This window comes from Engystomops pustulosus, chromosome 4 (genome assembly GCF_040894005.1).
Source record: "Engystomops pustulosus chromosome 4, aEngPut4.maternal, whole genome shotgun sequence".
In the NCBI taxonomy this organism is placed as follows: domain Eukaryota; kingdom Metazoa; phylum Chordata; class Amphibia; order Anura; family Leptodactylidae; genus Engystomops; species Engystomops pustulosus.
Window position 1 is genome coordinate 117,226,454 of NC_092414.1, and position 23,763 is coordinate 117,250,216.

The following is a 23,763-nucleotide window of genomic DNA, read 5'->3' on the forward strand; positions in this document are numbered from 1 at the left end:
GACTGACATTAACTATATAACCTATTGTTTTCCCAGGGCAAAGCCTGGGAAACGGGGCATAACAAAGACATCAAAGTATAATGGAGTAAAATACAAATTTTATTGACATGAGTTATGACACAAAAACAATGTTAAAATCATTAAATTCATGAAGGGTTGCAGCGGCAATGCAGACTGATCATAGTCATGCCCAAACAAACCCAGGAGCTAAGGTGACATGTGTTATAAATCAAGACCAGGCTATGTACAAATGTTTGTTTCACACTTCCCAGACAAAGGCTCAGCCAGAGCTGAAACGCGCGTCGGGGCGCACAGTCATCCCCAAACACTGGAGCTCATCTACCTCTGCCACTTGGTAAGGACCAGCCGGACATTGCAAATATTGCATTATTGTATATTCAAGTGTTCTCTCCATGGCTCGAGCGCTTTGCTGTGCCAACACACGTTGTGTTAGAGTGTGAAACAAACATTTGTACATAGCCTGGTCTTGATTTATAACACATGTCACCTTAGCTCCTGGGTTTGTTTGGGAATGACTGTGATCAGTCTGCATTGCCGCTGTAACCCTTCATTAAATTAATGCTTTTTAACCTTGTTTTTGTGTCATAACTCATGTCAATAAAATTTGTATTTTACTCCATTATACTTTGATGTCTTTGTTATGCCCTGTTTCCCAGGCTTTGCCCTGGGAAAACAATAGGTTATATACCATTATATAAAGATATAATCCACAAAGTCTACCCTCCCCTTCACCTCACACTCTGCAACAGGAAACAGCAAACAGGAGAGGAGAAGGAGAGCAGTAATAATGTGCTCTGTGCCTCTCCAGTCCGACTAATGTGCTGTCCTGCAGTTTTAGATAGATACAATAGAGTAGATACATACAATAGATATATAAATAAAGTAGATTGATACAATAGAGTAGACAGAGACAATAGTTACAATAGAGTAGATACATACAATATATATATATAAATAAAGTAGATAGATACAATAGAGTAGACAGAGACAATAGATAGATACAATAGACCGAGAAACAGAACATGGATAGATAGAGGCCTCCAACCGCCAGGCCGCCACCAAAAGCTTAAACTTGGAAAAGAAAAAATTGGTACTTACCTCCGGTGCTCCTCTTCACCCTCGGGTCTGACTTAATTTCTGCTCAGATTCCAGGCAGTGGGGTCAGAGCTGTGCCTCTACCCACACTGCCTGGAGCCTTAGGAGAGATGAAGCTGGAGTTTTAGGATGAAAAGGAGCACTAAAGGTAAATGCTGTCTTTATTATTTTTATGGGGCCTCCGCTGTGGACATTTCATCATGGGGGGAGCACTGCTTGGGGCATTTCATTGGAGGGGTGCACAGCTGGGGACATTGCATTGGGTGGGAGGCTCTGCTAGGGATGTTTAATTGGGTGGGGGAGCACTGCTGGGGATGTTTCTTTGGGGGGAGAACTTCTGGGAACATTGAACTGGGGGTAATACTGATGGGGACATTGCATTGGGTGACTCTGCTGTGGACATTGCATTGGGGGAGAGCACTGCTGTGGACATTGCATTGGGGGACTCTGCTGTGGACATTTCAGTGAAAAGCCCAAAGACAAGGGGATATTTATAGGTGTATGGGGGTTGCTATAGAAAAAGGTGCATTATAATGTCCTCTTTTCTGTAGCCATCTAGCCTGTGTGAGTGTGCCTAAGATGCACAAGCTATGGTATCATAGGTCAGCAGCACATGCTTGTGATGATGTCACAGGAGGTTCTGCCCCTCCATCTTGCTGATGTAGCTGAAAAACATGGTTGCGGTGGGTCCAAAAATTACCAAATGGGTACTGAGAGACAAAATATTTTGAGGTACGATTTTTAGGGGAACCCAGAGCAAAATTATGTTTTTTTTGCTTAGAATGATGGTTAAACTTTAAAGGGAACCTGTCACCAGGGACCACATTTTCACTAAAGACAGAAGCCCATCTAAGCTGGATTGCAAATATGCCTTCTCTAAGCATTTGCATTACAATATAATTGTGTGTTTTAACTTACCTTGCACCCTGACAAAATCCTCTGCTAAATACTGGTGCGGAAGCCAGTAGTCGAGCCGCGTGGACATCGGGGGAGCAGCGCTGCACATCGGGGCCACTGGAGGGTGAGTATATAAGTTTATTTATTTTTGTAAAGCTGTATACTACTGGGACCAAGCTGTATACTACTGGGACCAGCTGTATACTACTGGGGGCAAGCTGTATATTAATGGGGCCAAGCTGTATACTACTGGGGGCAAGCTGTATACTACTGGGGGCAGGCTGTATACTACTGGGGGCAAGCTGTATACTACTGGGGGCAGGCTGTATACTACTGGGGGCAGGCTGGGCTGGCTGTATACTGCTGAGGGCAAGCTGGGCTGGCTGTATACTACTGGGAGCAAGCTGGGCAGGTTGTATACTACAGGGGGCAGGCTGGCTATATACTGGGGGGGTCTGTGATGGGTGCGGAAGCCAGAAGTTGAGCCGCGTGGACATCGGGGGAGCAGCGCTGCACATCGGGGCCACCGGAGGGTGATTATATAAGTTTATTTATTTTTGTAATGCTGGGCAGGCTGTATACTACTGGGGGCAGGCTGTATACTACTGGGGACAAGCTGTATACTACTGGGGGCAAGCTGGATACTACTGAGACCAAGCTGTATACTACTGGGACCAGCTATATACTACTGGGGGCAAGCTGTATACTAATGGGGCCAAACTGTATACTACTGGGGGCAAGCTGTATACTACAGGGGGCAGGCTGTATACTACTAGGGGCAGGCTGTATACTACTGGGGGCAAGCTGTATACTACTGGGGGCAGGCTGGGTGTATACTACTGAGGGCAAGCTGGGCTGGCTGTATACTACAGGGGGCAGGCTGGCTATATACTGGAGGGGGTCTGTGACCAATGCGTTTCCCACCCTCGGCTTATACTCGAGTCAATAGGTTTTCCCAGTTTTGGTGGTAAAATTAGGGTTCTCGGCTTATACTCGAATATTTACGGTAAGTTAAAACACATAATAATATTGTAGTGCAAATGCTTAGAGAAGGCACCCACCGTTGAGGTGATATAAGTGCTAGTATCGGACCATTGTAATCTGTGTTTGGTCAGAGAGGAGGAGCTGGGGCTGGAGGCTTATGTTATGCTAAGCTTCTTTCATACTGTCCAATCAGTGACAGGTAATGTCAGAAAAGCTACTATGAATAGTTGTGACTGGTGAATAGTTGTGACTGGTGTTCATCTACACTCACCGGCCACTTTATTAGGTACACCTGTCCAACTGCTCGTTAACACTTAATTTCTAATCAGCCAATCACATGGCGGCAACTCAGTGCATTTAGGCATGTAGACATGGTCAAGACAATCTCCTGCAGTTCAAACCGAGCATCAGTATGGGGAAGAAAGGTGATTTGAGTGCCTTTGAACGTGACATGGTTGTTGGTGCCAGAAGGGCTGGTCTGAGTATTTCAGAAACTGCTGATCTACTGGGATTTTCACGCACAACCATCTCTAGGGTTTACAGAGAATGGTCCGAAAAAGAGCGTCAGTTCTGTGGGCGGAAATGCCTTGTTGATGCCAGAGGTCAGAGGAGAATGGGCAGACTGGTTCGAGCTGATAGAAAGGCAACAGTGACTCAAATCGCCACCCGTTACAACCAAAGGTAGGCAGAAGAGCATCTCTGAACGCACAGTACGTCGAACTTTGAGGCAGATGGGCTACAGCAGCAGAAGACCACACCGGGTGCCACTCCTTTCAGCTAAGAACAGGAAACTGAGGCTACAATTTGCACAAGCTCATCGAAATTGGACAGTAGAAGATTGGAAAAACGTTGCCTGGTCTGATGAGTCTCAATTTCTGCTGCGACATTCGGATGGTAGGGTCAGAATTTGGCGTCAACAACATGAAAGCATGGATCCATCCTGCTTTGTATCAACGGTTCAGGCTGCTGGTGGTGGTGTCATGGTGTGGGGAATATATTCTTGGCACTCTTTGGGCCCCTTGGTACCAATTGAGCATCGTTGCAACGCCACAGCCTACCTGAGTATTGTTGCTGACCATGTCCATCCCTTTATGACCACAATGTACCCAACATCTGATTGCTACTTTCAGCAGGATAATGCGCCATGTTATAAACATGTCTTGAACATGACAATGAGTTCACTGTACTCAAATGGCCTCCACAGTCACCAGATCTCAATCCAATAGAGCATCTTTGGGATTTGGTGGAACGGGAGATTCGCATCATGGATGTGCAGCCGACAAATCTGCGGCAACTGTGTGATGCCATCATGTCAATATGGACCAAAATCTCTGAGGAAGGCTTCCAGCACCTTGTTGAATCTATGCCACGAAGAATTGAGGCAGTTGTGAAGGCAAAAGGTGGTCCAACCCGTTACTAGCATGGTGTACCTAATAAAGTGGCCGGTGAGTGTATGTCAATATGAACACAGATACAATGCAAACACAAAAACTATGTAAACATAAAATGTGATGTAAATGTATCTACAATACATTTATGCAAACATGATGTTTACATGGTTTTTGCTCTAAATTTGCAAACGTTTCTCAATACGTTTGGCTTACATTTTAGGGTATATGAAATTTGCATTGATATGGTGCTTGTGTGGTGTTTTGCTCGCTGTTGCATAAACATACCTTACCTTTACATGGTATTTGCTTTACTTTGTATTTGCATGGCATTTATGTTGCATTCACGGTTATGCCTCATGTTTACGTTTGCATCGCGTTTGCTTTCAGTTTACACTTACGTGACATTTGCATTTATGTAGTCTTTACACATAACTTTGAGTTGTTTGCATTCATTTAGCATTGTGTTTACGCTTATGTGGCGTTTGTATTTTCTGCGTTTAGACTTACATTCATGTGCCATTCACATTTATGTTGCGTTTGCATCACATTTACACTAATATGGTGTTTGTATTTATGCCTCCTTTACAGTTACATTTACATGACGATTCCATTTGTCACGCCTTCATTGCGCTTAGGCTTACAATTACGTGGCATCTTCTTTATGTTTCATTTGCATCGTGTTCACATCTATGTGGCGTTCACGGTGCATATAGGTACGTGGGGTTTGTGTCATATTTATCTTGCATTTGCATTTATGGCACATTTGCATTTTACGTGTCGTTTGCATCACGTCTGTATGGTGTTTGCACACTGTGTTTGCGCTTATATTGTGCTTATGTTGCAATTACATTACATTTGCGTTTACATGTGCTCAAATTTCAATCACTTTTGAATCCAATTCACATCAAAATTTATAACACTACATTTCTGTAGAATAGAGAGATCATACACTGTCTGCCACTGATTGCACTATATGAGAGATCCTCCTCTCTGACAGAACACAGATTAGAATGATGAGATACTAGAACGGATATCTCCGCAACCGTGGGGGCTAGATAGAAAATTCAAAGTACCCCTGAATCCGTGTTATCTACAAGAGTGAGGTGGTGAAAGGTACTCTTTAAAGGGTTTTTTCCACGAAAGAAAATTCTCAAACCCCAATCCTCTAGAGATCCCCTACACAATAAAGATAATTTTAACCCCTGAGTAACAATTTTACTGAGTTTTATAGCTGTTTTAGCTCCTATCACTCCCTAGACTGGTCAGTGAAAAATTCCAGGGGTCAGGCAGGCATATTATGATACATCTAGTTATCTGGGGTTACAATGTGGTTAGATTATCAGGGTACAGGTATATATACACTTTTATCTGGCTTCTGACATTGTACTAACACACTGACAAATAGAAAAAGAGATGAGACAGATGAGAGATGCATGAGATGCCAGACAGAGGCTGACAGACTTTTACATTGTCAGCACTGCTACATCTGTGTTCTCACAGATATGTGCCTGCCTCCCCATTCCCCACAGATCCTTTATCTACCTGGAGTTTATAGTTTGCAGCTTCTCTTTCCTCACGATTTGTTTGCTGGCAGGTAGTGATGAGTGTCTGTACTGCAGGGGGGCGTGGCTACAGGCACAGCAGAGAGAAAGAAATCACACAGGAATCAAGGATGGCGGCCACCCAACCCTAAGTCAGAAGTTACAGGGTCGTGTCTAGGGACAACTGAGAATGTGTACACCAGGACGGATAGAGACAGGTTGGACTTATATCTGTGAAATGCTGTATTTTTGTTAATAACAGTGAATTAGAGAATGTGTTACTTTGCTATCCTGAATACACATAAGAAACTTGTCTTTGTGGGAATATCCCTTTAAGCATAGAAAGAGTTTGGGTTTTAATGCATAACAAGCTATACTTGAGGATTTCTATTAACCTGCTCAGCTATTTCTGCTCTATAATATCCTTCCCAATGTAAATATAGTGAAGCATATAGTGAACGCAGCAGCATATAGATAAACCACAGCCTGTTGGTTTAGTTTAATATGTGTTTCCAATGACCAAACAGTTAAGACCAATCAGAGAGTATGAATACTGGATGACTGGAGATAGGGTAGCATGCTATATCCCATCTCTGCTACTTACCTAGAGTAACAGTTTATTGCAGATATCAGAAAGCTTTGAAGCTGCAGCATAAATGTAGACTATGAGTTAAATTTGAATATGAAATATATATGCTTCAAAAGCAGTTCATCATAGAATCACAGTATAGGGACATTAACCAGAGAATCAACTTTACAGTGAGGTGTAAATTGGTTGCATAAAGTCAGGGAGGTGGAGAGCTCAGCAGTGCAGTCAAGCTCTCCTTGCCTCAGAAAGCTTCATTCACTTTAACTGATGACCCCTCGCAGGGAAATCACTAAGGCTGTGTTTACATTGTGATTTGAAAGACAATACAACAGCTGAGGAGAGGAAATTTGCCTGATTATGCTTCTGTTAACATTTGCATCCACCAAATGCAATGTTAACAAAATGTTAACACAATGTGAAAACATGTGGTAACATTGTGTTAAAGGTTGCAATGTAATTAGGCAAAAGGGGCCTGCAGCAGCAGAGATATGACTCACCCTGCTCTCCCCCCTTTCTCTGTGTCTGTCAGTGGGATGCCATTAGGATGGACAGGAGGAGTGAGAAACAGGAAGTTCTTTATATATGCAGAGGGCAGCATTGTGAGAACAGAGAAAACCTGAAGCTCCCAAAGTACGCATAGACACAGGTACATATAAATAACTCTCCCTCGGTTCTATGTTCATCAACACTATACCTTTAATATATGTGTACTCTTGTACTTTTGATTAGGAATATTGGCAATGTTTAGTACTGTGACGTACTGCTTGTTTATGGAATTTTCAAAAAACAACAAAAACTCTTCCATAAAAATACATTTATGTTAAAACATAGCTCTCCACCACTGTGATGTTACACCACCAACTTACATCTCACTTCAAAATTGATTTTCTGGATGATGCCACAATGCTGGGCCATGAAAGAAACTTGACCTGGACAGTGGTATGCTACGTGTAGTGATTTATTAGGTATATTTATGATGACAGATTAACCCCTTCCCGCTCTGCCGGCTCGGTTTTGGATCGGAGCTGAACCACGGGGGTGCCGGGTGTAACATATATGCCGGCTCCGGTCGCGGGTGTTCAACGTGCGACCGCGTAATTTAACTTGCATTTGGGGGGTCTTTCCCACCACGATCGACGCCCCCCCCCTCCCGCCGATAGCTGCTCTGGCAAACCCCACATTAGGGTTTTATTTGACAAATTTAGTAAAACGTAAGAAAATATATTCATATATGGTATCCCCGTTATCGTATCGACCCATAGAATCAAGATAACATGATTATTAGGCTAAACGGTGAACACAAAAAAAAAAGTCAAAAATCCAGTACAGAATTGATGCTTTTCTACTCCTGCCCTGCCTGGCCCCAATAAAGAAAAAGTGAAAATTTTATAGCCTACAAAAGGCGCCAATGAGGAAACTAAAATCCTGGCAGCTGCAGAGCGCTCCTTCCCTTTTGCGCCTCACTGTGAGCCCATAAAACAAGTCACGGCCACATGTGGGGGGTCTCTACTTGCAACACAAATAGTATGGTGGGTTTTCTCTTTCTATTTTTTGTAAATTTTAGGGCTAAATGAACGTATAAACGGCACAATTTGACCATTCTAAATTTCACCTCCATTTTGATTTCATTACTATGAAGATCTCAAGGGGTTAACTATCTTCCTAAAAGCTGTTTCTGATAGTTTGAGGGGTGCAGATTTGAAAATGGTTTGATCATATAGGGAATTTTTGATGTTAAATATGTAAAATTTCATTCAAAACTGTAAAATTCTGAAAATACGGAAAATCAATATTCGATTTCCATGCCATGTAACATCAAAATAAATTATTCAGACATTTAAAAAATTATGAAAATGTAAAGTAGACATATGGGAAATGTTATTCAGCAATTTATTTTAGGTGGTAAATCTATCTGCCTGAAAACACAGTGATTTTGAATTTCGAAATTCATCATTTTTTCATTTCATCATCCAACATTTACCACTAAAATGAAGTACAACATGTGGGGATAAAACTATCTCAGAATCGCTTTGATAAGAAACAGTGTTCAAAAGTTATAACCATATAAAGCGACGCAAGACAGAATCCAAAAAATGGGGCTGAGCTTTAAGCTACAAAATGGCTGCGTCCTTAAGGGGTTAAAGGTTTGGTGTGATAGTTTAGTGTTTCTTCCATGATATGCAGCTGTTCATCTACCTATACAGTATTTATGCATAGATGTAACTAGAATCAGAACATTTAGCCAAGTAAAATACAAATATTTGACAACAACTTTTAAATTACATTCAACATCTGTGAAGCATAATACAAAGCTAATTTGGGTCTAAATCCTCATAGAAAAATAAAAATAAAAAATGTTTTGACTTTTAAAGTTATATGAGTAAAAAATGGAAATGCAAAAACTTAAAGGGCTGTTAAAATGTGTTCTACAAAAAAACGTTGGGGGGGGGGGTGTTCTGTAAAGTGGGGTTCCTTTACAAGATTTTTAGACTCACTTAGAAGCTTATATCAGATTTTTCATAGTGGTTTAGATGGCTTGAAAAATATGGCATGCAAGGTGTTTATGTCTGCATTGGATTTGGGACATATCGGTGCCTAAATTTGAGACTTTTTGAAAAGTATCACTTAATAATTCTGTCTACCAAATCTGGATTCACTTGATAAACATGGCATAAGTAGGCTATAGTGAAAAGTGGAGAAAAGTACCAAATGACTATCATTATCAAACAAAGCATACACCTGCCATTAAAAGCCACTGTTAGAATTGGACAATTTTTCCAGCTTCCCAGTAAATTACGTAGAATATTAAATGGTGCCACCAAAAAGTACAAGGTGTTGCACCGCCCACTTTTTTGCAATTAGAATGATTTCTCTAGTCCTACTGTTGCAAACATTTTCAATTAATTTGCAAACATTATGCCTCCCCTACTGTCAGGAGTGCACAGCTGGAAAGAGACTAATTAGCCCGTTAGGTGCTAAAACTAAAAACGTATGTTCTGCTCGGTACTGTTGGAGCAAGCAAAATAAAACTGTGGAGTAGCACCCATTACATGATGCAAACAGTTGGAGATGACTATAATACTAAATATCATCAAAGTTCTTATAATTCAATAATATAGAGGCCATAAATGTTAGTTCAGTTATATGTTAATGTATAAATAATAACCATTAATTTGCCCTTTTCATTTATTTCAGCTTTAAATTACAGTAACTGCTGATCGTATGAACTTAATTGACTTGCAGATGATGATGTGTATTCCATCCACTAAACAAAACACTCTCTGTTACATAGCCTTGTGCTAAAAAGACTCACTGTAGTGGATATTCAACTCTGACGTCAACTGACTTTAGACAACATAAACCTATTTGCCCTTTGAAAACGGTGTCACTACATGTCGTTTTTTTATTTTTTAAGTTAAAATAATACTTTTTAAAGATTTAACCATATCCCTTAAAAGATGGTAAAACATTAGAAATAATTACCTGCTTCGGAGAGAAAAATAAAGCCACTGAAGAGTCATTTGTTTAAGGTTTGCAGACTACATACACGTTTGTACTGTTGTCTTTCAAGAGAGTGTGTCGACTTCAGTATCTGTTGTGCAGTGTTTCTCGCCTTTCCTTCTAGCTACAGAGGAAGTACTGCTGGCTAAAGGAAGGAAGCTTAAACCACATTGATTACTCATTTGATTACATATTTAGAAAAGCTACAGCGCACTTCCCCTAGCTACAGCAAGAATGAATGGCATCAGATGCTTTGTAGTTATTCTTTATCGGCTGTGTCTATACATGTGTAACATATGTTTGAGATAAGAAATATGTGTGCAGAAAATAGTTGCATGATTAGAACAAGCTCCTTGACGGGTAGTGACGACTCCTGGCATTGGCCTCTAATGAGCTGCTGGAATAGATGCGTTTTTAGTGCTAGTTCATAATAGTTCTGCTTGAAAAGAAAGGGAAAAATCAAAGCAACAAGTAATGGATAAAATGCTGTGAGAACAGCTTTGCAGAACATTGCATCTTCCTCTTTCTAAATGTTTCCATACAGTTGGGAAACATAGAAAATATATTTTACCCAATTGTTTATTCTCTTTCTCTTGTGCATGTCAGTTTGTAAATCTCATGTCTCTCTACAACAATTCCATCTTTCTGCTCCTCTTCTATCTGTCCTGAGTGACTGCTCTAAGTATCCAACCAAAATCCTTATATAGCTCCTTGAAGAAGGAACGGGTAATGGAACAGCACATTCCCAGAGCCCTTGCAAGAGCTGCAAACATTGATAATAAGTTACATTTTTCAAGTGCTGTCGCTACTAAACACTACTTAACACTAAACATACACAAAGGTACAATTACAAAGATCTCCAGCCTATGAATGTTGCAAAAAACATTAACCCCTTAACGCAGGGATGCAGGTTTTTTTTGCTTTGTACAGAAAAAATTTTTACTTCTGCATTGCCTTATTTATTATTCCGTGCCAAGAAGAGGGAAAAAAATTCCAAATGTGGAAAATAAATCGTTTGCGTCAAGTTCTTGAGAGCTCAGTTTTTACTTTCATCGTACGATCACGGTGATACCAAACGAATGTATAAGAAAAAAAAATTGTGACTTAAAATCCAGTTGTGTGCTGTCAGTGTAGGTTAGAAACTAGGCATACAAGAACACAACCGGCTTTCTTAGGGCTACAATAGCGTTATATATCTATTTTGTTGATTTGCTTGTGGCTGGCCTTGCTGGCACTAGTAGTGCAGCTAGTACCATATTGTGACGAATTTGCAGGGAGACTTGGGAACGTTCTATTTAGCTCTTAGTGACACACATATCCATCTCAAACACCTAAGTGGGACAATTTATTAGGGGTTTGATTGAATTAGGCACAGTCTGACGATTTTTTTTTTTTTTTCAAAACTTAAAGTGACTTAAAATCCAGATGTGTGCTGTCAGTGCAGGTTAGAAACTAGGCATACAAGAACACAACCGGCTTTCTTAGGGCTACAATAGCGTTATATATCTATTTTGTTGATTTGCTTGTGGCTGGCCTTGCTGGCACTAGTAGTGCAGCTAGTACCATATTGTGACGAATTTGCAGGGAGACTTGGGAACGTTCTATTTAGCTCTTAGTGACACACATATCCATCTCAAACACCTAAGTGGGACAATTTATTAGGGGTTTGATTGAATTAGGCACAGTCTGACGATTTATTTTTTTTTTTCAAAACTTAAAGTGACTTAAAATCCAGATGTGTGCTGTCAGTGCAGGTTAGAAACTAGGCATACAAGAACACAACCGGCTTTCTTAGGGCTACAATAGCGTTATATATCTATTTTGTTGATTTGCTTGTGGCTGGCCTTGCTGGCACTAGTAGTGCAGCTAGTACCATATTGTGACGAATTTGCAGGGAGACTTGGGAACGTTCTATTTAGCTCTTAGTGACACACATATCCATCTCAAACACCTAAGTGGGACAATTTATTAGGGGTTTGATTGAATTAGGCACAGTCTGCTTTTTCTTTTTTTTTTTACTTTTATTTTTTTTTATAACTCAAAGTCATCAGGCACAGCACAAAATCCAGTTGTGTGCTGTCAGTGTAGGCTAGAAACTAGACATAGCAATAGGATAGCATAGTTTTGTTAAAAAAAACCCCACAAAAAACCACAAAAAAAATTAACAGTTTACACTTTAGAACAAGAAAACAAAGAGGGGAGGGTAAGCGAGTAGGTGTCACATCCAAAATATACTAATCAGATCCAGCGTATCGCCCGTCTGGCGGGCTTCCTCAGGGGATAAGGACAGGGAAATGAACCCAGGTATTTAAATGGTCTAGCCCCGCCCCCAGGGCGCAGCAACCAAAACCCCTCCCCCCTTCCCCTGGGGGCGGGGCTAGACCATTTAAATACCTGGGTTCATTTCCCTGTCCTTATCCCCTGAGGAAGCCCGCCAGACGGGCGATACGCGTGGGGCATCCGTGGGCTCTCCCCCTCATACATTATACTAGGTAATATGACGCATTTGCTTTCTGTTTTATTCACTTGAACCTACTCCCTTATGTTCTCTTGGCTGCTATTACTCTGCACACAGCACTTTATTTGTGCACTATCATCTTTGTGTTTTATATTACATTGTTGTAGTGAAACTGTCTGTGATTGAATCCACGATGCACTTTATTTGTATATAATCTTTTCTTAAGCATTATTTGGACCCCATTATTGGGATGATGTGTATATATATATCTAATTGACAGCCTTGTTCATTTTTTCTATTTTTGTTTTGTCATTTACATGAGGAATACCTTATTGAGGAGAGTCCTTTATGTTTGTCATTCCCTTCATTGGGTTTTTAAATGTTTTTATTGTCTTGTTTATGAATTAATAAATTGATATTTTCTACACATCTGCTGTTTTTCTTCTCTGGATCTGATCAGTTTACACTTTAATTTTGAAAATGTTGAACCCGAGGGCTAGGGGTAGAGGACGAGGGCGTGGGCGTCCAACTACTGCAGGGGTCAGAGGCCGTGGTCCTGGGCAGGGTGAGACACCACCTGCTGATGAGGGAGCAGGGGGATGCCGCAGAGCTACACTCCCTAGGTTCATGTCTCAACTTACTGGGACTTATGGCAGAGCACTGTTGAGACCAGAACAGTGCGAACAGGTGATGTCGTGGATTGTAGACAATGCTTCTAGCCATTTGTCCACCAGTCAGTCTTCCACGCAGTCCATGTCACCGAAATCAGCACTCCTCCAGCTCCTCCACCTCAGCCTCCTTCCCCCCAGTCTGCCCCCTCCCAGGAAAATTTGGCATTTGAACCGGCATACTCTGAGGAACTGTTTTCTGGACCCTTGTCCGGTTGCTGCTGAGCTCTTTTCCGATGCCCAGGTTTTCCACTGGTCGCAGTCTGTGGGTGATGATGACATTGTTGACGTAGTGGAAGAAGTGTGTAAAGCGGTGTCGGACGATGAGGAGACACGGTTGTCAAACAGTGGTGAAGTTGTTGTCAGGGCAGGAAGTCCAAGGGGGGAGCAGACTGAGGGATCGGAGGATGATGAGGTGAAAGACCCAAGCTGGGTTGATAGGCCGGGTGAACACAGTGCTTCGGAGACGGAGGCGAGTCCTCGACGAGAAAAGGTTGGAAGAGGCATTGGTGGGGCTAGACGGAGAGGCAGGGCCAGAGCTGGTGCATCAGCGCCAAATGTTTCACGTATTGAAGCTCCCGTGGTGAGGGCTAGATTTTTCAGAAGTCTGGAGGTTCTTCAAAGAAACACCGGATGACCGACGGACTGTGGTGTGCAACCTGTGCCACACCAGGATCAGCAGGGGTTCCACCACTACCAGCTTAACCACCACCAGTATGCGCAGGCATATGAATACTAAACACCCCACTCAATGGAACCAAGGCCGTTCACCTCCGGCCGGGCACACCACTGCTCCTTCGCCTGTGCCACCTGCTGCCTCTGCTAGTCAGCCCCCTGCCCAGGTCCCCGGCCCAAACACCTCCCGTGCGAAAACCACACCTTCGCCTCCACGATCCTCCACAGCATCCACCAATGTCTCCATGCACAGCGTTCAGCTCTCCATACCCCAGACGCTGGAGCGCAAGAGGAAGTACAGTGCAACCCACCCACACACCCAAGCCCTCAACGTCCACATCTCCAAATTACTTAGCCTGGAGATGCTGCCCTATAGGCTGGTAGAGACCAAGGCCTTTCGCAACCTCATGGCGACGGCGGCCCCTCGGTATTCGGTCCCCAGCCGCCACTACTTTTCCCGATGTGCCGTCCCAGCCCTGCACCAGCACGTGTCAGACAACATCATCCTTGCCCTGACCAACACCGTTTCTGACAAGGTCCACGGACACGTGGACGAGTGCTGCCGGGCAGGGCCACTATATATCGCTGATGGCACATTGGGTTAACTTGGAGGAGGCTGGGACCGAGTCTGATCCTGGGGCTGGTCATATACTGCTGACGCCGAGGATTGCGGGGCCTACCTCGGTCCAGGTCTCTCAGGCCTACTATGCCTCCTCCTCCTCCCACCCCTCCCCCGAATTACCATCCGTGGGCATGGCGCCATCAGTCGGTAGCTCTAGGCGCAGCAGCAGTGCCGTCGCTAAGCGACAGCAGGCGGTGCTCAAACTGCTGAGCCTAGGCGATAAAAGGCACACCGCCCAAGAGCTATTACAAGGCATCACGGCGCAGACTGATCTGTGGCTGGCACCGCTGAACCTGAAGCTAGGCATGGTTGTGTGCGACAACGGACGTAACCTGGTGGCGGCACATGCCTGGCCCATGTGTTAAATCTCATAGTTCAGCGGATCCTCACGACATACCCCAATCTGTCTGATTTGCTCACGCCGCATCTGTGCGCATTTCAGGAAGTCCAGCACAGATGCTGCCACTCTCAGGGCAGCGCAGTGCCGCCTCCAACTGCCCGCTCACCGACTGTTGTGCGACGTGCCCACGAGGTGGAATTCAACATTAACCATGTTATCCAGAGTTTACCAGCAGCGCAGAGCGATTGTAGACTGCCAGATGTCAACTTCCACCAGAACTGGTAGTCAGGTCAGTCAGCTTCCTCAAGTCTACAATGAGGAGTGGACGCGGATGTCTGATATCTGTCAGGTGCTGAGTAAATTTGAGGAGTCAACACAGATGGTCAGTGGCGATGCCGCCATCATCAGGCTGCTTGGCCTGTTGAAAAACTCTCTGGACAGCATGAAGTCAGAAGTTTTGCGCTCGTCACAAGAGTTGGGGGAAGAAGATCCCCTTGTTGATAGCCAAAGCACCTTCAGGTCTGTTTCTCAGCGCATATCGGAGGAGGTGGAGGAGGATGAGGAGTAAGAGGAGGAGAATGTTGGCGAGACAGAAGAGGGGAGCATTGCTCAGTCCTTCACTGTTCAGCGTGTATGGGCAGAAGAAGAGGAGTTGGAGGAGTTGGAGGAGGAGGAAATGGACAGTCAGGCCAGTGAGGGGAATGAATTCTTGCGCGTTGGGACTCATGCTAGGCTGCCTATCCCGTGACCCTCGCGTTCAAAGAATTTATTCCAGCACCGATTACTGGATATTCACTCTCCTGGACCAATGGTACAAGCAAAATCTTTCCACTCTCATCCCTGGAGAGGAAAGGAGTGTGAGAATGCATGAATATCAGCAGGCCCTGGTGCACAAGCTGAAACAGTATTTCCCTTCTGACAGCGCTAGCGGCAGAGGGCGTACTTCTGCGGGACAAGTAGCGAGGGAGAGTAGGCGAGCAGGCAGCTTGTCCAACACTGGCAGGGGTACGCTTTACAAGGCCTATGCCAGTTTTATGTCACCCCAGCAAGACACTGTCACCTTTCCCCAGTCTCGGCAGAGTAGGGCTGATCTTTACAGAAACATGGTGAGGGAGTATGTAGCTGACCATACCATCGTCCTAAATGATCACACAGCTCCATACAACTACTGGATTTCAAAGCTGGACATGTGGCACAAACTGGCGCTGTACGCCTTGGAGGTTCTTGCCTGCCCTGCCGCTAGCGTGTTGTCTGAGTGGGTTTTCAGTGCAGCTGGTGGCATCATCACGATAAGCGTACATACCTGTCGACTGACAGCGCTGACAGGCTGACGCTTATGAAGATGAATAAAGCCTGGATTTCTCTGGATTTCCATTCTCCACCGGGTGAAAGAAGCTCAACCTGAATAATGTATGCACTCCTCCTCCTCATTTTCCTCCTTCTCCTCCTCTTTGTACACTAAAGCAGAGGAAACTGGCTATTTTTTGCCAGGGCCAACTGGCTCTAGGTATAGTACTCTATGTATTTAATTTTTCTGGAGGGCCACCTACCTGGTCCTCTGTTTTAAACAATTTTTGGGAGTGCCACAAACAGGCACTATCCAAATGTAATTGTCTCCATAGCTGCCTCCCAAAGTCGTCCATATAGCTGCCTCCATACATCGTCCCCTTAGCAAACGAGCTGTGTCAGGCAGAATTTTGGGTTGTTTTCATGGCTTCCAAACTTATTAACTTTGTCGCCACCCTGCTGTGTTATCCACAAAATATACTGGCAAACTTTTATCATTTACCGATATTATTTCAGCGCTTCTTGCGCATCTATTTACATTCCCCTCACCCGCCATAACCAAAACTTATAAGAACAGTACTACACTTGATCTTATCCAAAAGGTTCTTAGAAGTGCTGTTTGTAGCCCCCGCCTGCTTTGAAAATGATACTTTTTTCAAAGGAAACGCTTCTGGCCCCCAGGCCCATTTTGGGTGGGGACGAGCCGAGAGACAGGGGCTTGGACAGGCGAAAGCTTGCCTGGCAGCGGACCGCCAGCTCCATCCCAAGATTAGGCAGCCTCAGAGGCATCCATGCATACTGTCCCTGCTGTTTCCTGTCCATTTCGCCTCCACGATCCTCCACAGCGTCCACCAATGTCTCCATGCGCAACTTTCAACTGTCTATATCCCAGACGCTGGAGCGCAAGATGATATACAGCACATCATCACCTAAGCAAACGAGCTTGTCAGGCAGAATTTTCAGGTGTTTCACCAGATACATAATGGAACTCGGCGCATCTGTCGCTGCCATGCTGGAGACCTGAAGTTTCAATCATAGCAGCGCAATATGGATGCCCCATACTGTCACTCTTAATCATGGAAGTCGTCTCCATGGCTGCCTCCACATATCGTCCCCTTATCAAACGAGCTGTGTCAGGCTCATTTTTCGGGTGTTTCACCAGATACGTTATGGAACTTGGTCACTATGTCGCCACCATGCTGTGTTAACGACTAAATATACTGTCAACCTTTTGTTCACCATAGGAAATCATTTCAGCGCTTCTTGCTCACCTCCTTTGGTTCCTCTCTGCCACCCATTGGTTTGAAGCCTGAGTCCATTTGGGGTATGTCGCCATGCCACTCTCTAGCCTGCCGCTGCTGCCGCTGCCTCTGCATGCCGTCTTCTATAGTGTCAGGGTCAATAATTGGATGTTTTAGATGCTATCTAGCCTCATTCGGTCACTCTGTCATCGCCATAATTTTGGCATAATGGTGTGATTAAGCAGCCTCAGAGGCATCCATGCATGCTGCCCCTGCTGTTTCTTGTCCATTTCCGTGGTGTTTCCATCATTTTCTGAGGTTCTAGGTGTTTGGCCAAGCTTCCCTGTGCAGACCCTTGGTCCCCTTGAAAAATGCTTGAGTCTCCCATTGACTTCAATGGGGTTCGTTATTTGAGACGAGCACTCGAGCATCGGGAAAAGTTTGTCTCGAATAACGAGCACCCGAGTATTTTAGTGTTCGCTCATCTGTATTTATTACTTTTTATATCAGTTCTAGGGAACGGGGGGTGATTTGCACTTTTAGGTTTTTAACTTTTGTAAAATTATTTAAAAAACTTTTTTGAAACCTTTTTTTTTTAAAGACCCTCTAGGGCAGTGGTGGTGAACCTGTGGCACGGGTGCCAGAGGTGGCACTCAGAGCCCTTTCTATGGGCACTCGGGCCATCACCCCAGGACAGAGTGCACCAAACAGTGAATCCTCCTGCAATCCCAGGCAAATTAAGAGATGCTGCTCTCAGTGCTTTTCGACACTTCGTTAGCTGTTTGGAACTGCGGGAAAAGTGAGGATTTTACAGAACTGCATTATCTTTGGAGGTCATCATGCTGGACCCGACCATTCTTCCTTTACAGAGAGACCCTGGAAAGAAGCTACAATAATAGTCTGAATTTGCCCTTCTTCTTTTAACTGGTGGCCTCAGACCGCCAATACCATTGAAAGATGTAATAGAACAGGTAGCAATAAATTACTGCTTAAAATTTCATGTTGGCACTTCACGGTAAATAAGTGGATTTGTTGTAGTTTGGGCACTCGGTCTGTAAAAGGTTCGCCATCACTGCTCTAGGGTACATTAACCCTAGATGGTCTGATCGTTCCTACCATATACTGCAATACTACTGACTTGCAGTATATGGCATTTTATTCACAGAATACATTACAATGAGCCACTATTATATGTTTGTGGAGTGGGTCCATTTTATCATGACTCCGACTCCACCAAAATTGTCTCTGACTCCACAGCTCTGTGTACACCTGACTGTACTCAAAACATGCTCATGCAGTCACGTACTAATAGTCCTATCATCCCCAAAAAACTGCAACCACAGCTGACCATACTGTCACTCAAAACATGTTTATACGGTCACATACATACATTTCACCCTCAACAGCAAGCATTTTTTTTTTAGGTCTGCGTGGTGGAATATGTTGGATTTGTTGGACTCCATCAATGATGGGCTGTATATTATAAATAATGAGGGTCATTTACTAAGGGCCCGATTCGGGTTTTCCCGACGTGTTACCCGAATATTTCCAATTTGCGCAGATTTCCCCTAAATTGCCCCAGGTTTTTGGATTGTGGCGCATCGGCGCTGGCATGCACGCGACAGAAATCGGGGCGCGTGGCCGAACCAAAACCCGACGGATTCGGAAAAACCGCCGCATTTAAAAAAAAATCCATGCTTTTCATGTTCCCATAGAAGTGTGAACCGAAAACATGGCAGGAATTGGAAGTACTCTTTTCTGCTGCCTCCCCTTCAATCCATGAAATACATATTACAGAAGCAGTGCAATTTATGGGATATATCCAAATCCCGTATACACTGTGGGAAAAAATCTGCAGCATAAACTGTTTTCTGCTGTGGATTTATCATCTGCAGCTTGTCTCTTATCTGCTGTGAATCCACATGCAGAATTCCAACACTGCAATGCAAAGGTTGAGCTTCTCCCTCCTGGTGTGGTTTCTGATGCTTGAGCAATGGCTGTGAACTTACTGCTGGGGTAAGTTCCCTCTGCCTCTCACTATGTGTGCAGTTCGCCAGTTCGCCTTAGACCACCAATTGAGCTTGTTCCTAACAACCTGCTCTGTGTGTAAGTGGTATTCAGTTCAATTTTCCAATATAGTTTATGTATCCATGCCTAATGTCATTCATTTTAGGGAATGTATGGAGTGTCTGCAAATTATGCTCACCCTGATGAGTACATTGAACCAGATATACCAAGAGGCTTGGGCCTTGTGGGATCATGCACCTGGATTAATTCTAGGTCAGGTCCTGCACATTAGGTGCAGTTGTATTGCACTATAACCTTTCGCGTCATGATTGAGAGGGCGCTAGTTGTTGGTCACTCCACATGCTCTCCTTTGCAACGTTCCACCACATGTCCTCTTCTAGAACATGGGTGCTTGTATTGATGTAGTTATTGCATATTCTGAATAGGTGTCTTCGTAGTTACAACAGTTTATGGATATAATTTTAAACTCTTTTTACAGGGACATATCGCTGCTTGCTGACTGCTATCAGCTTTGCAGTACTGTATAACCTGAAATTCTTACACCCTGTTTTATGTTACCGCTACCATATTCTGAATAAGTGCCTTCGCAGTTATAACATGGCAGTTGGACAAAGCAAGAGACAGGTAAGCTGGCAGAAAAATACAAAAAATCCATATAAAGAAAAGTTAAAGAAATGTCTTTTAGATGTCTTTCCAATGTTTGCTGTTGTTGTCCCCTACTGTCCATCTATCCTACCAGTAGCCACATAAGTTCTTCTCTCCTTCACTCGCCTTTGTGCAGCTCTCATACACTACTACATACTTTATTTAACCATTCTAATCTTTCTTGCTCTTTGGTGAATCAGTGATTCATCTTCTCCTCCTGCTGCTGCAGGTGACATTTCTCTTAATCTTATTTTTAATACTGGGAGATTCCAACCTTCATCATGGGAGACTTTAACATCTCCATCTCCCTTTCTGCCTCTCAGCATTAACAACTAACTACCCATTAAAGACTCATAACACTCCAAACACAGTTTTTCAAATTAATTCTAAGTTTTCTGCTAAAAGCATATACTGTGCTAACCTTATAAATATTAAGTGTTCTTTTTCCTCTCCTCGGTGTCCAACAACGTATAATCTGTTCATGACCTGGTTCTTTTCAAATCTTTTAACCTGCTGGCCATCACAGAAAAATGGATCTAGCTGGATTACACTGCCTCCCCTGCTCCCTGTCCTATGGTGGCTTACCTTTCTATCACACTTTCAGACCTTAAAATGGCAGAGGAGGATACTCGTATTGCTGTCCCCGAGGTGAATTTTCCAGGTCTCCTAGTACCTTCTCTCAGCTTCCCTTCTTTGGAGGTCCACACAATAAGACTTCACCACACATTTTCACTTTGTGTGGCTGTAGTTACCGTCATCCTGGCCTGGACTTTACTTCCTTATTTTTAATACTGGGAGATTCCAACCTTCATCATGGGAGACTTTAACATCTCCATCTCCCTTTCTGCCTCTCAGCTTTAACCACTAACTACCCATTAAAGACTCATAACACTCCAAACACAGTTTTTTTTTTAGCAGTGCTCTAGGTGTGCCGAATGTTTGTGGAGAAAAGCAGCAGATGTATGCATTACAAATTCATGCTCAGAACTTATCATCTTTTCCTTCACTTTGCTAAACAGATATACTTCACCAATCTATTCTACTTTCTCCATAAAAATTCTAAAACACTCTTCATTCCTTATTAGCTCCCAATGTGCAGCCACTTATCAAATACCTTATGTCTAAGGATATGGCCACCTATTTTAAAGGAAATCTACCATTTGCTTTTATGCATTATGAACCAAACATACCTTAAGAATGCTATAGCTACAAAATTATGACAATGAGGTTCTGCCGCTCCTATGGCTGCCCGGGCGCTCTCCTTTTACCCTAATTATGTTCAGTTTCAGCCTTGTCCTGACCAGCATAAGCCAAGAACACTGTATACACTGTGTAGTCCCTGACAGGTAAAAGTAATCAATTGCTGCACCATTCACCAGCTGCTGTTTAGGAGTCATCCAACTCAGGTTTATTAGTCCTTTCTGGAGAGTTTAGGCAGCTCTTTTATGTACAGCTTTCCCAAGGTCCTGAATTTTATAATTGTTTTTGAATAAAACCACTTGGTTCAGGAATTACCAAGATATGTTTCTGCATCAGTGTAGCTACAGCATTCATGGTATGCTTGGTACGCAATGCATAAAAACAAATGGGAGATTTCCCTTAAAGACAAAACTGACCATATAAAACAGAAAATAATTTCCAAATCCATGAGCTCTATCACCTTCTCTCTAGTACCTCACCCCGTTCACTCTCTTCCTTTGAGCGAGTCACACAGAAAGAAGAGTCCAGGCTTCCTTTTCAGCTCTCCCTGCTACCTGCAACAATGTCCTAATCAACTCTTCTCTACGTTTCACCCAAAATCTTAACCTGTTTCTTTCTTCTGGTGTCTTTCTTTTATCTTCCAAACACGCTGTCATAAACAGACTTCGAGTGTTATTATCTATCAATCAGTTTCCAAATTTTCTGAAACACGTGGTCTATTTTCACTGAAGCCGTTATCTCTCAGGTTATCTCCTGTTACCAGCTGAAGCCAAAGGTGTCAACCCTGGGATCTCTATTTCTATTTGCTGTATCACAAAAAATCTGAGGCAGCAGGCCTGTCTTAGGGCTGTACTTGACTCTTACCTCTCCTTTGCACTGTACATTAAATCATTCCACGAAAACCTCTAAAAGCCTAATTGCCGCTTGATTACTGTAACCCACTACCAATCAGTCTTCAACAAGCAAAAGTCTCTCTTCTATGATCTATTCTTTACACAGTAGCCAGTCATGTCTATCAATCAATTCCAACGAGTCACCCTCATTCACAGAGCTGTGCACAGGGCTGCTCCACAACCTCCATGTCTTCAGGTGGGACTATTACAGTGGTGGTGCCAGAGGCGGCACTCAGAGCCCTTTTGGGGGCACCCAGGGCAATCGCCACAGCACACCAGACTATTGCCCCAGCACACCAGAAAAGACTCAAAGAATCTTCCTGCAGTTCCAAGCAACTTAAAAGATGCTGCTTTCAGTCATATTTTGATACTGACTTCGCTACTTGGGACTGTAGGAAGAGGGAGAATTAGACAGGTTCCAATTATTTTTGGAGGACCTCCTGCTGGCCCCACGATTCTCTGTGTACAGAGGGAAACTGGAAAGAAGCTAAAATGATGAAAATGTTCCATCTTTCTACTGTGTTGCTTCAGAACTTGTTAACATGAATCAGGCTACTCTGCAGGCCCACACACCCCATGAACATAAAGATGGTGGTTGGAGCTGCTTTTGTTACTATTTTCTCCCTGGCCCATGGTACAAGCGTCATGTCACCCCTTCCGTCTCATAGATTGTAAGCTCTTATATTACCTCAATCTTATTGTATCATATGACAATGTTATGCCCTGTAATGTCTTATATTGTTTGTATATGTACCCTGTGATTGGTAACACGCTGCAGAACGTGATGGCGCTATAATAAGGATGATTTTTATTATTATGTATCACAGATAGATGTATTTATATGTGACACAAATTATCTCAGCACCAAACTTTTTATATGTGCCACTTTCTGACATAAACCCTATTCAAGACCCTTTTATTTTAGACACTGGCCCCCTAGGTATCTATAAATGTCAGGAAGCTGACACTGGAACACTGTGGGTGCACTGCCCTGCTTGCGCGACATGTGAGCGAATGACTGGTATAACCGGACGTCATCAGTCTCACATGAGGGAACACAACTGCTGTCAATGTGAGAGCCCAACCTAGTTGTGTCATCACACCGCGCCTAAACAGTACAGGAAAAAGCCATTACTACTGCCGGGGACAAGCAACCTCCGCTCAGACCACGACTACCATGACAGCGGCTTCTGCTAGAGATAGTGGTACTGCCCCTGCCCCAGCTACTTACCGTATTGCCCCCTCGGCCGCCTCACTTCCCCTTCTTGTTTATTCTGCTCAGTTCTTCCGTTGCTGTGCAAAGGGTTTGTGTTTTCCTCAGAACAATGGCGCCATCTAGTGGACACCTAGTGTGTCGTCTCACAGGGGAGATGACCACATTTTCCCCTTCATTAGTTCTAAGCAGAACCATGCCAAGCAGAAGTGCTGCCCAAACTTTTCTTTTTGAGTAATTTATTTTCTTTACTGTTTTTCCTGCATAAAGAAAATCCCAATTTTTAAAGTGAAGATGTGTGAACCCCTTCCTTTTCTGTTTTCACATTTACTTTATTTATCAAGGGAACAGCAGAGAGAAATTGAGGATGGAGTGGACCACTCATACACACATTTATATACTTATATATAATAGAACATATAGTTCTACACTCATATACATACATTACACACTTATACACACATTTATATACTT

The 23,763-nt window shown here is 43.4% G+C and overlaps 1 protein-coding gene across 6 annotated transcripts in view; it reads right to left on the reverse strand.

The window, feature by feature from the left end:
* PIK3CG (phosphatidylinositol-4,5-bisphosphate 3-kinase catalytic subunit gamma) overlaps positions 1 to 23,406 on the reverse strand; it is a 71,968-nt gene extending 48,562 nt beyond the window's left edge. Inside the window, exons 1-3 of one of the 6 annotated variants that reach the window (XM_072147171.1) lie at positions 23,308 to 23,373; positions 6,534 to 6,574; positions 5,931 to 6,017 (exon numbers count right to left, since the gene is read on the reverse strand). The gene's annotated coding sequence lies outside the window, so the exon portion shown is untranslated. Of the gene's footprint in view, positions 1 to 5,930; positions 6,018 to 6,533; positions 6,575 to 10,001; positions 10,280 to 23,307 lie in introns of those variants that run through there. The other 5 variants (XM_072147170.1, XM_072147166.1, XM_072147168.1 and 2 more) reach the window with 5 other exon arrangements.
* Between the last annotated feature and the right edge of the window lie 357 nt (positions 23,407 to 23,763).